At 38.7% G+C, this 9,820-nt stretch overlaps 1 protein-coding gene and 1 pseudogene across 1 annotated transcript in view; one reads left to right on the top strand and one right to left on the bottom strand.

Annotated features, from left to right (window-relative positions):
• SHC4 (SHC (Src homology 2 domain containing) family, member 4) overlaps window positions 1-9,820 on the bottom strand; it is a 193,739-nt gene that overhangs the window by 160,754 nt on the left and 23,165 nt on the right.
• On the top strand, window positions 4,933-5,496 carry LOC102819170 (annotated as a pseudogene).

The raw sequence follows: 9,820 nt of genomic DNA, 5'->3' as shown, positions 1-9,820 counted from the left end.
TATCCAGAGAAGCAGCGACTCGAGAGTCATGGGAAGAGAAGGACTAAGAGCTGGTGGCCAGGAGGCAGACTTGCAGAATGTGCCCTTTGGTGGTGTAAATTATTATATATGCCTGAGTGTTTAAAAAAAAAAAAAAAGCTAAAGTGAATAGAGAGAAATATTGTTATTTGGTGATACATGGTGGGGATTGTAATCATTGTAATGAAACAAAGTGTATGATTTGTTGAGTGTAAAACTGATGATCTTCCCTGTAAACTTTCACTCAACTCACAATAAAAACTTATTTTAAAAAGATACATACACAAATGTTCAGAGCAGCTTTACTCATAGGAGCCAAAAAGTGGAACCAGCTCAAATCTATCAACTTCAACTGATGAATAAATTTTTAAAATGTGGTATACCCATACAAAGGACTGTTATTCACTCAAAAAAAGGAAGTACTCATACATGCTACAACATGAAAAAAAAACTTTGAATAACTAGACTGAGTGTAAGAAACTAGTCAGAGAAGACCACATATTATATATTGTCTGAGCTAGGCAGAAAGTGGTTGTCAGGAGCTGGGGTGAGAGAAGACTAAGAAGTCACTGCTAATGGGCATGGAGTTTCTTCTTTGAGGCGATGAACATGTTCTAAAATTAGTGCTTGTTTTTGTTGTTAAGTGCCGTCGAGTCGGTTCCGACCCATAGCGACCCTATGTAGGGTTTCCGAGGAGCAGCTGGTGAGCTTGAACAGCCGACCTTGTGGTTTAAACCGACTTTGCAGTCCAGTGTATTAACCCATAGCATCACACCAGGACTCCAAAATTAGTCGTAAATTAGGCTGCAAAATTATGCGGTTATACTAAATACCACTAAAGGGAACACTTAAAGGGTAAATTTTTTTTATTATGGAGTAATAGCTCATATCTGGTGTGGACCTATGGGTTAATGCACTGGACTGCAAAGTCAATTTGAACCACAAGGTCAGCGGTTCAAGCTGACCAGCTGCTCCTCGGAAACCCCATGAAGGGTCACTATAGGTTGGAACCGACTCAATGGCCCTTAACAGCAGCTAACAACAATATTTCAATAAATTGACATTTTAAAGATAAATAAATCATAGGTTTAGGAAAGAAAACCAAAAAACCTGACATATTCCTGTTCAGAGGAAAAATATCAATTCAGTGTTAACCATCTTCGCAGACAAAGAAACGTAGCATCTTAATTATTCAAAGGTTTCCATGTACATTCTACTTAACATTTTAGAAGCTTCCGTTACCTAAAAAACTCAATGATTGCCTAGTGACATCAGCTACAGGAGGTTTTACTGTGTCAGAATTTCTTCTGGGAGCGTTGACAGCATCTGTGGGCATCTCATTCAGAAAAAAGAAACCAGCCCAGCTCTTAACTCACTTAAACAGTTGATGACTCACTGAGTATCTGTTCTTTCACTTTCTCAGAGTTCCTCTGTGTGTAGGAAGCATTAACTCACTTGAAGTCGGCAGGGTTTCAATGATAAATAAGTAAATTAGCAGTGAGTCTGTGCACTCTGCTTCCTGACGGCCTCTAGGATCAATACATGCTCCTTGCCAGGGCCCAAGGGCCTCCCATAGCAATGTTATGTAGACATCCTGCCTCTTCTTTCCCCCGGGCTCCCTCTCCTCCCACCTTCCTTTTCCCCTCCTCCTCTTCTTCCTTCTCCTCATAGGTGATATCCTACTTAGGAAATCTGATTCTTAATAATGTCTAAAGGGAGATTTCGAAAATCACCCCACACATTCCAGACCAGAATCTCTTTCATCTGTTTCATGGTAGTTTATAGTTTATAGTTCACTGCTTGGATCTCTCTCCCTTCTCACTCCACTTGTCATTCTTGGTCTCTAGGCAAAACATTTTGAACCTTCCCTCTTAAACACTTTCTGTCATGGAATGAGGCACAATGGTTGGTTGCTTGCAGTCTTAGCCTTGATTTTCACAGAACTTTATAAAAGATAAAGAATTTAACATCTGGTGTTGACAAGGAGGTAGACAAAGGCTAAAGGGAATAGAAACTGTGGACAGTTTCCAAGGAACAGCTGGTGGCTTTGAACTGCCAACATCGTGGTTCACAGTCCAGTGCTGATCCTACAGTGCTACACCAGGAGTCCATATATATTCCACAGATACACAAGAGTTTGTAAGAGGATATTGGTACATGATTATTTACGTTTTCTGCAACTACAACTATGAATGTGGTGGCGCATACAGCTGGCAAAACGATGAAAACTTCTTAGATATTATCAAGCATCTTAAGGCCGTGAGTAGCTGAGCAGGGGTCTCAGAACCATAGTCTCAGGGGAACCAGGGTCAATTGGCATATCATAGTCCATAAAGACAATGTTCAACATCCTACTTTGGTTAGTAGTATCTGGGATCTTAAAAGCTCGTGAGTGGCTGTGTAAGGTGTAGCTATTCTCCCTATATGCAGAAGAAAGAAGTGATGAGAATTCAAGATGTTTAGAATCAATTAGTCCAACGAACTAATGGAACATTTGAAAATCTGTCTCCATGACTCTGAGACCATAAGAACTACCTGGCACCCAGGTACCAAAACCTAAAAGGGATCACATTAGAAGGTCTCAGAAAGAGCAACAGATATATAGAACAAAACACAAAGTATTTTTTTTTAAAGATCATGCTTACTGGTCAGAGATTGGATGAACCTGAGACTTTAGTCCTTCAGGTCTGGAAAGGAACTCAGCCTCATGACCGAACTTTCAGTCAAGCGGCAGATAGGTATATAGGAGGGACAACAGCACTAGTAAGGTATGCTCACCCCTTCAAAATCAGAGGGGCAGCATGTACCTAAAGGCAAAGGTGAGAAAGGAGGGGAAGGTGTGTGAAACGGAAATAGGAGTCACGGGGAATAACCTGGTTCCTTAATTACAAAGAAACCCTTATTCAATACTAGTTTTTTGGGTTTTTTTTTACTTTTTATTGTGAATTGAGTGAAGGTTTATAGACAAGATCATTGGTCTTACATTCACCAAATAATATACTTTGTTTCATTTCAATGATTGCAATCCCCTCCATGGAATAATAGTTATCCTGCTTCCTCCCTGTATCTCTAGATTGGTTAGAATTTTTTCATTCATTTTTGCATTTGATGAGATTGAGGAAAGATATTTGAAATAATTTTGACTTTAAGAGTCTAGCATTATGTTAACAAAGGTGTTCGGTGTGTTAGCTCCCCTGAGCTACCCATAACGTATATTTTGGGGAGTGAAGAAAGGGAAGTTAGATCTACTCTGAAAAGTTTCAGAAATGTATTTCAAACATTCAGTAATTCAAAGACATTTTATTTTTAAATAAAATCCTTTCCATGCACCTGTTTATATGACCATAATTATAAAATAAAATAAACATCATTCTAGAAACTTAAAGAAAACCAGCATGAAAAGAGATCAGGCTCTGGATAGGGTTCTGCTCCATGCCACATTGTAGTTTCCTTTCCTGGGTTAAGCACCAGGTCTTGTTACATAAGACCAAAGTAGAAGTTTTGCTTTCTAAAACAATCTACACACTCACATGTACACACATATGCACACACACCAGGGTGAGTCATTGCTCTATGAGCAAAGTACAAAATCTTGGTTATGACTCTCACTATTGTTGAGGAAATGGTCTGTCTTGATAGATCTCAGTGTGTCTATAAGTGGAAGAGTATGTTTCTAGAAGATCAGGATCCCTTTATATTGGGAACTCTTTGCCCCTCCCTATCCCCTTCCCATGGGCCATGCTTGCGGAAGCAGTTTTCTGGGGTGAAGACAGCAATGAAGGGACAGGAGAAAACAATAACTAAAATAGTGCAAGGAAGAAGGTCTCTTTACTGGGGTCAGGATGTAAGGGGGTTGTCTCTCAGTAGAGGAACAAGTGTGGCCCATGCTGTGGGACACTATGCTGCCATTGGGGTGTCAGCATGTACTGACATGCAAGGTGTCCTAAGCAGTTACTCAAAGAGAAGAAAGTATGTTACAGAACACTGTGCACAGTATAATCTTCATTTGTGTCTACAGAGGAAGAAGGAGAAATGGACTACTTCTGAATATTTAGTCACTGAAAACTTTATAAATAGCAGTGGAACATTGTCAGATAGCACCAGAATATTGGCTAGTGAAGCATGATAAAGAGCACCAGAATATTGTCAGATACAGTGACAGAAGATGAGCCCCTCAGGTTGAAAGGCACACACAATATGACTGGGAAAGAACTGCTTTCTCAAAATAGTGTTGACCGTAATGAAGTGAATGAAGCAAAGCCTTCGGGATCTTCATTTGCTGAACTCAAAATAAAGCGAAACAGCTGCAAACATCCATTAATAATCAGAACATAGAATGTACAAAGTATGAATCTAGGAAAATTGAAAGTTGTAAATAATGCAACGAAACACATAAAGATCAATATCCTAGGCATTAATGATCTGAAATGGACTGGTATTGGCCATTTTGAATCTGACAATCACAGGTTTACTATGGCAGGAATAACAAATTGAAGAAGAATGGTATTGCATTCATCATAAAAAAAAATATCAAGATCTGTCTTGAAGTACAATGCTGTCTGTGATAGGATAATATCCATACACCTATAAGGAAGACATGTTAACACCACTATTATTCAAATTTATACACCACCCACTAAAGTCAGTGATGATGAAATTGAAGAATTCTATTAACTTCTTCAGTCTGAAATTGATCAAGATATGTTGATATTTACTGGCGATTGGAATGCAAAGGTTGGAAACAAAGAGAAAAGATCAGCAGTTGGAAAATATGGCCTTAAATAGAAATTATGCTAGAGATGGAATGATAGAATTTTGAAAGACCAGTGACTTCATCATTGGAAATACCTTTTTAAAACAACTTAAAAGATGACTATAGCTCATCCTGTAAGCAGCATGAGGTAATCTCACAAAATGGTTTACTACTCACTTGATCCAGAAAACCCCACAAAATCATGCAAATAAAGAGGTCCAAACCTCCAGGTCTATTTTAAGAACATCCGTGAGACTGCCCAGACCATCAAGGGTATACATATCCAGAAAACCACCAAGTATCTTAAAGATGTCACTTTGCAGAAGCAATGTGTACCATTCCGACATTACAATGGTGGCGTTGGTAGGTGTGCCCAGGCCAAACAATGTGGTTGGACACAGGGTTGGTGGCACAAAAAGAGCATTGAATTTTTGCTGCACATGCTTAAAAACGCAGAGAGCAATGCAGAATTTAAGGGTTTAGATGTGGATTCTCTGGTCATTGAGCACATCCAGGTCAACAAAGCCCCCAAGATGCAACACTGAACTTATAGAGCTGATGGTCGATCAACCCCTATGTGAGCTCCCCTGTCACACTGAGATGATCCTCACTGAAAAGAACAAATTGTTCTTAAACCAGAAGGGGAAGTTCCACAGGAAAAAAAAAAAAAAAAAAAGATATCCCAGAAGAAACTGAAGAAGCAAAAAGTTATGGATCAGGAGTAAATTAAGCTTAAAATAAAATGCAAATAAAAGTAAAAAAAGAGTATACACATGGAAGGTAGAATACACAGAAATCAAATTGACTACATTTGTGGAAAGAGACGGTGGAAAAGATCCATGTCATCAATCAACACAAGACCAGGGACAGACTGTGCAACAGACCACCGATTGCTCATACGAAAATTCAGGCTGAAGCTGAAGAGAATTAAAACAATTCCAGGAGAATGTGAATCAACAAAGAGTTGCCAGAAATTCAAGCCGGATTTAGAAGAGGACATAGAGTAAGATATTGCTGATGTTGCATGGATCTTGGCTGAAAGCAGAGAATACCAGAAAGATATTAACTTGTGTTTTATTGACTATGCAAAGGTATTCAACTGTGTGGATTATAACAAACTATGGATAACAATGCAAAGAATGAGAATTCCAGAACATTTCATTGTGAACATGTGGAACCCATACATAGACAGTCATTAGGACAGAATAAGGGGATGCTGGGTGTTTAAATGAGGAAAGGTATGTGTCAGGGTTGTATCTTTTCACCATTAGAATTCAATCTATGCTGAGCAAATAACCCTAGAATCTAGACTATATGAAGAAGAACAAGCCATCAGGATTGAAGGAAGGCACATTAACAACCTGTGATATGCAGATGATAAAACCTTATTTGCTGGGAGCCAAGAAGACTTGAAATATTTACTGATTAAGATCAAAGACTACAACCTTCAGCCCAGATTACACTTCACTGTAAAGGGGGGAAAAAGTCCTCACAACTGGACCAATAAACAACATGATAAATGAAGGAAATTTGCCAAGGATTTAATTTTACTTGGCTCCACATCATTGTTCATGAAAGCAGCAGTCAAGAAATCAAACAACAATTTGAACTGGGAAAATCTACAAAAGAAGAGCAAAGATATCACTTTGAGGACTAAGGATCCCCTGAACAAATCCATGGTATTTTCAATTGCCTCAAATACATGTGCAAGATGAAGACTGAAGAAGAGCTCATGCCTTTGAATAACGGTGTTAGAGATGAATAGTGAATATTCCATGGACTGTCAGAAGAACAAACAAGTTTGTCTTAGAAGAAATACAACCAGAGTTCTTGTTAGAAGCAAGGACGGCAAGACTTCATCTCACATACTTTGTTGTTGTTAGGTGCCATCAAGTCAGTACCAATTCATAGCGACCCTATGCACAGCAGAAAGAAACACTGCCCAATCCTGGGCCAACCTCACTACCATTGCCACGTTTGAGTCAATCCATGCTGACACTTGGCCAATCCATCTTGCTGGGGTCTCCCTCTTTTTCTCAAACATGATATTTTCTCCAGCGACTGGTCCCTCCTGACAACATGTCCAAAGTATGAGAGACAAAGCCTGGCCAGCCTGGCCTCCAAGGAGTACTCTGGCTGCACGTCTTCCAAAACTGATCTATTGGTTCTTTTGGCAGCCCATGGCACTTTCAATATTCTCCTCCAACACCACAACTTAAAAGCATCAATTCTTCTACGGTCTTCCTTATTCACTGTCCAGCTTTCGCATGCATATGAGGTTATTGAAAATACCATGGCTTGGGTCAGGCGCACCTTAGTCCTCAAGCTGACATCTCTGCTCTTCAACACTTTACAAAGGTCTTATGCAGAAGATTTGCCTAATGCAATATGTTGTTTGATTTCTTTACTGCTGCTTCTGTGAGTGTTGAGAGTTGATCCAAGAAGAATGAAGTCCTTGACAACTTCAATCTTTTCTCCATTGATAAGAATGTTGTTTATTGTTCCAGTGGTGAGGATTTTTGTTTTCTTTACATGGAGATGTAATCCATACCAAAGGCTGTGCTCTTTGATCTTCATCAGTAAATGTTTTAAGTCCTCTTCACTTTCAGCAAGCAAGGTTGTATCATCTGCATATCACAGGTTGTTAATGAGACTTCCTCCAATCCTGATGCCACGTTTTTCTTCATATAACCCAGCTTCTCAGATTATTTAGACATGTTATAAAGAGCTCCTGAAGAAGGACACCATGTTTGATAGAGTAAGAGGGTCAGTGAAAAAGAGGAAGCCCCTCAATAAGATGGGTTAACATAGTGATTTCAACAATAGACCAGGCAACATCTTGTTCTATGATATGTAAGGGTGCTATGAGTCAGAACTGACTTGATAGTATGGTACCCACCAACAAGGCAGTGAAGGTTTAACAAGCAACATGGAGACATTATTGGTTTGAAATAATCCATCAATGTCAAGTTAAAAGCCAAAGCAAGGGACATTTACATACAGGATTGAAGGTTTGCAAACCACAATAATACACAGGAGAGAAGGGTCAAGATAGAATCAGTCTTGCTTGTAGCTATTGCCATATGATAAGTGTGTGTTCGTAGTTTGTCTCTGCTTATAGTAACTCATTCTTGTAAAAATTAAATATTAATATGTTTATATGCATGAGTCCTTTATGCAAATCCTGAGAACCATGCTTTAAGAAATAACACCTTTGTGAAGCAAAGTAAGTCCTCAACTAAGTGATTCCATTAGTCATGGGATTCTGTGTGGTGCCTTTAACTTGGAATTATTGTTGTTAGGTGTTATCAAGTCAACTGCGACGCGTGGAGACTCTGGGCATAACAGAATGGGATACTGCTGGGTCCTGCGCTATCCTCACAATCTTTGTTAAGCTTGAGCCCGTTGCTGTGAGTTGGAACACCTAACTCAACAGCACCTAACAACAATAACTTTGCTAGAAGATCTAACTAAATATTACACCATTCAAACACACCCAGAAATGTTCACTGGTGTATTTAACTACTCAGTATAGGCTACAGTTTTTTGTGAATACTTTAACATAAAAAAATGTAAAGAGAAGATGTGAATGTTATGGAAAACAACAGGAAATTAGAAACTGATCTGACATTTAAACTCACAGTAATGATTTCAATGGCAGAATCAAAATCAGGGCAAACAGGAAAATATTTTCATCATTAAAAAAGGAAATGAGCTCATGTAAAGCAGCAAGTCTGCCCAAATTGAAGATGCTGGTGGATGCCCTCTTAACAACTGGGCCAACACTGGTGCAAAAATAAGGAATGTTTCTATATCTAGAATATTTGTCATGAAACAATTGTCAAGACTATCAGAGAAGTCAATTGATGCTTTCTATGTTTAAATATTTTCATTGTAAGAATGGCAAACTTATAAATATTAAATATTTGTAGTATTATTTTTCAATTTTGTAAATATTTTTATTTGGCATTAAAAAATAATTAGATTAAACACAACTTAGTTAGAAAACTTAGTTCACATTGCCTACTCTTTTATATTCTTTTACTTTTTTCATTTATTTTAAATACAAGTAATAAAACAATTTCATTCATGAACATTGGAGAGAGCCTTGAGTCCCCAAGGTAAATAAAAGCTAAGTTATATCCATTTTGTTGAGCAAAGTAACCTGGATTATGGCAACTGAATACATTAAACCAAACTGTTTTTGCTAGAGCATATTTTTAATATTTAACATCATCATACTTGAGAAAGAGAATGTATTTTCTCCAATAAAAAACGAAAGCTATGGAGAACAAACAAGATGGTGGAGAAGGCAGTGCAGTGAAGAGCTCCATCAGCAACAACACAGAATACCAGACCAAGCAGGATCAGAGTATGGTGCCAGAACTCTGAACCACATATAAAGGAATATTTAGAAGGTTGGAAAGATTACAGCTAGGAGAATTTTTAGCAGAAACAAGAAATCCATTGCTTTCTAATTCAAGGTGCTTAGTTGCTCCCAGAGCCGCCATCTTTGGCAAGACCAAGTGGAGGAAGGATCAGAGCAGCCACGGATGCCTGACAGAACCGCAGAGTTACAGGTGTGGACATTCTTTTATTGGTATCAGTTCATTGTCTCTCACTATCTGTGCACCTCCATTCTGAGGTGCCTCCATAGAGGGGGTGCCTGAACGAGTGGACACCCCACCCCCACCACCGGAAGTTTCCACTACACATGTGCACAGATCTCCTCAAAATTTAAAGAGATAGTTTCCACCAAAACCAAATGGCAACAGCCGACCCTGAACTATTTATAACTAGAAAAAAGGCCTGAATGGGGGCTGTGGAGTGGGACAGGCAGACTAAAAAGGAAATAGGTTGAAAATTAAATCCTGAGTTATGTCACAATAACCAACAGTGGCATCTTGAAATTTCTCAGGAAGAAGAGTGAAAAGGGAAGCCCATCTCCTGATCACATCTACCTGGAAGCAATCAGAAAGCGTAAAAAATACCAAAACAAACACCTATCTAAGTATTATGGACACAGATAACTCCTGAATATGCCCAAAA

This window comes from Chrysochloris asiatica, unplaced genomic scaffold, assembly GCF_000296735.1.
Source record: "Chrysochloris asiatica unplaced genomic scaffold, ChrAsi1.0 scaffold00004, whole genome shotgun sequence".
NCBI lineage: Eukaryota > Metazoa > Chordata > Mammalia > Afrosoricida > Chrysochloridae > Chrysochloris > Chrysochloris asiatica.
Note: the sequence above shows the minus strand (reverse complement) of the source record. Positions and strands in the feature narration are given on the sequence as shown.